Source organism: Vombatus ursinus, unplaced genomic scaffold, assembly GCF_900497805.2.
Source record: "Vombatus ursinus unplaced genomic scaffold, bare-nosed wombat genome assembly UNPS02015089.1, whole genome shotgun sequence".
NCBI lineage: Eukaryota > Metazoa > Chordata > Mammalia > Diprotodontia > Vombatidae > Vombatus > Vombatus ursinus.
Window position 1 is genome coordinate 5,732,651 of NW_020954867.1, and position 4,151 is coordinate 5,736,801.

Sequence of the window (4,151 nt, forward strand, 5' to 3'; positions counted from 1 at the left end):
ACTCAGCATGGCATACCCACATCAGAGAAGTTGCTGTGTTTTATGAGCAAAGCAGAATTGAAGTAGCTTGAAAGATACTTAAGATACGCAAATTTAAAGAAACCACCCCAAATGTTCACATGGACAATTTATGCCCAATCTGTGGTAAAACATTTACTAATTAGTTTCTCTAAGGCAACTTTCCCACTTACTTAATAGTATTTTATTTTTTTCTAATTACATGTAAAGATAGTTTTCAACATTAATTTTTATTGGATTTTGAGTTCCAAATTTTTTTCCTTCTCTCCTTTCCCTCCTGTCTCCCCAAGACAGAAAGCAATCTGATATATGTTATGCATGTACAATCATTTTAAAATGTATTTCCACATAAGTCATGTTGTGAAAGAAGAATCAGAACAAAAGGGAAAAACCATAAGAAAGAAAAAATAAAAAACAAAAAAAGTGAAAATAGTATACTTCAATCTGCATTCAGACTCCATAGTTCTTTCTCAGAATATGGATAGCATTTTTCATCATGAATCTTTGGGAATTGTCTTTGATTATTGTATTGCTAAGAAGAACAAAGTCTATCATAGTTGATCATTGTACAATGTTGCTGTTACTGTGTACAATGTTCTCCTGGTTCTACTCACTTCACTCAGCATCAGTTCATGTAAAAAAAAACAACAAAACAACTTTCCAGGTTTTTCTGAAATCTGCCTGCTCATCATTTCTTATAGCACAATAGTATTCCATTACATTCATATGCCACAATTTGTTCAGCCATTACCCAATTGATGGGTATCTCCTCAATTTCCAATTCTTTGCCACCGCAAAAAGAGCTGCTATAAATATTTTTGTACATGTGGGTCCTTTTACTTTTTTATGATCTCTTTGGGATACAGACCTAGCAGTGGTGTTGCTGGATCAAAGGGTGTGCACAGTTTTATAGCCCTTTTAGACATAGTTCCAAATTGCTCTCCAGAATGATTAAATCAGTTCACAACTCCACCAACAATGCATTAGTGTTCCAATTTTCCCACATATTCTTCAACATTTATCATTTTCTTGTTTTGTCATGTTGGCCACTCTGACAGGTATGAGGTGGTACCTCAGAGTTGTTTTAATTTGCATTTCTCTAATCATAGCAATTTAGAGCATTTTTTCATATGACTATAGATAGCTTTAATTTCTTCATCTGAAAACTGCCTGTTCATATCCTTTGACTGTTTATCAATTGGAGAATGACTTGTATTCCTATAAATTTTACTCAGTTCTCTATAGATTTTAAAATGAGGCCTTTATGAGAGACACTGGCTGTAAAAAATGTTTCCCAGCTTCCTACTTTTCTTCTAATCTTGGTTGCATTGGCTTTGTTTGTGCAATAACTTTTCAATTTAGTGTAATCAAAATTATCCAATTTGCCTTTCATAATGTTCTCCATCTCTTATTTAGTTATAAATTCTTTCATTCTCTGTAGATCTGACAGGTAAACTATTCCTTGTTCTCCTAATTTGCTTATACTATCACCCTTTATGTCTAAATTATTCTGACCTTATCTTGGTATACGGTGTAAGATGTTGGTCTATGCCTAGTTTCTGCCATACTATTTTCCAGTTTTCTCAGCAGTTTTTGTCAAATAGTGAGTTCTTATCCCAGAAGCTGAAGTCTTTAGGTTTATCAAACAGTAGATTACTATAGTCATTGACTACTGTGTCTTGTGTACCTAACCTGCTCCACTGACCCACCACTCTATTTGTTAGCTAGTACCAAATAGTTTTGATGATTGCTGCATTATAATACAGTTTTGTATCTGTTTAGCAAAGCGACCTTCCCTAGAATTTCTTTTCATTAATTCCCTTGATATTTTGGACCTTTTGTTCTTCTAGATGAATTTTGTTACTATTTTTTCTAGCTCTATAAAATAATTTTTTGGTAGTTTGATTGGTATGGCACTGAATAAGTACATTAATTTAGGTAGAATTATCATTTTTATTATATCATCTTGGCCTACTCATGAGCAACCGATATTTTTATAATTATTTAGATCTGACTTTATTTGTGTGAAAAGTGTTTTGTAATTGTGTTCACATAGCTCCTAGGTTTGTCTTGGCAGGTAGACTCCCAAATATTTTATATTGTCTATAGTTACTTTAAATGGAATTTGTTTTTCTATTTCTTGCTGCTGAACTTTATTAGTAATGTATAAAAATACTGATGATTTATGTGGGCTTATTTTATATCCTGCAACTTTGCTAAAGTTGTTAATTATTTCAAGTAGTTTTTTAGTTGATTCTCTAGGATTCTCTAAGTATACCATCACATAGCTGCAAAGAGTGATAGCTTTATTTCTTCAATTCCTATTCTAATTTCTTCAATTTCTTTTTCTTCTCTTACTGCTAAAGCTAACATTTCAAGTACAATATTGAATAACAGTGGTGATAAAGGACATTCTTATTTCACCCTGATCTTATTGGAAATGCTTCCTGCTTATTCCCATTATATATAATGCTTGCTGATGGTTTTAGATAGATACTACTTATCATTTTAAGGAAAACTCCATTTATTCCTATGCTCTCTAGTGTCTTTAATAGGAATGGGTGCTTTAATAGGAATAGGAAAGCTTTTTCTGCATCTATTGAGATAATCATGATTAATTTTGTTATTGATATGGTGAATTATGCTAATAGTTTTCCTAATATTGAACCAGTCCTGCATTCCTGATATTAATCCCACCTGGTCATAGTGTATTACCCTCATGATAAGTTTCTGTAATCTCTTTGCTAATATTTTATTTAAAATTTTTTGTATCATATTCATTAGGGAAATTGGTTTATAATTTTCTTTCTCTATTTTGGCTCTTCCTGATTTAGGTATCAGCACCATATTTGTATCATAAAAAGAATTTGTCAGGGCTCCTTCTTTGTCTATTGTTCCAAATAGTTTATACAGTATTGGAATTAATTGTTCTTTAAATGTCTGGTAGAACTCACTCCATCTGGCCCTGGAGATTTTTTCTTAGGGAGTTAATTAATGGCTCATTCAATTTCTTTTTCTGAATGGGGGTTATTTAAGTATTTTATTTCCTCTTCTGTTAACCTGGGTAATTTATATTTTTTTGTAAATATTCATCCATTTCACTTATATTGTCAGATTTATTGACATATAGTTGGGCAAAATAGCTCCTAATTATTATTTTAATTTCCTCTTCATTGGTGGCGAATTTACACTTTTCAGTTTTGAGACCGGTAATTTGGTTTTCTTCTTTCTTTTTTTAGATCAAATTAACCAAAGGTTTATCTATTTTATTGTTTGTTTGTTTGTTTGTTTTTGTAAAACCAGCTCTCAGTTTTATTTATTAGTTCAATAGTTTTCTTAATTTCAATTTCATTAATCTAGCTTTTGGTTTTGAGAATTTCTAATTTGGTATTTAATTGGAGATTTTACATTTGTTCTTTTTTTAGCTTTTTTAGTTGCATGCTCAATTCATTGATCTCCTCTTTCTCTATTTTATTGAGATAAGCATTTAGAGATATAAAATTTCCCCTAAGAACTGCTTTTGCTCCATTCCATAAATTTTGATATGTTGACTCATTATTGTCATTCTCTTGGATGAAGTTATTGATTATTTCTATGATTTTCTGTTTGATCCACTCATTTTTTAGGATTGGATTGTTTAGTTTCCAATTAGTTTTTAATCTGTCTTTTCATGGCCCTTTATTACCTGTGATTTTTATTGTATCATGATAGGAAAAGGATGCATTTACTATTTCTGCCTTTCTGCATTTGATTGTGAAATATTTATGCCCTGATACATGGTCAATTTTTGTCTAGGTGCCAGAGAAAAATGTATATTCCTTACTATCACCATTCAGTTTTTTCTAGAGGTCTATCATATCTAAATTTTCTAAAATTTTATTCACCTCCTCAATTTCTTTCTGGTTTATTTTGTGGTTAGATTTATTTAGTTCTGAGAGGGGGAGGTTGACGTCCCCTACTAGTATAGTTTTTCTGTCCATTCTTCTTGTAACTCACTTAACTTCTCCTCTAAGAATTTGGATACTATACTACTTGGTGCATATGTTTAGTATTGATATCACTTCATTATCTAAAAGATACCTTTTAGCAAGATGTAATATTCTTCTTTATCTCTTTTAATTAGGTCTATTGTT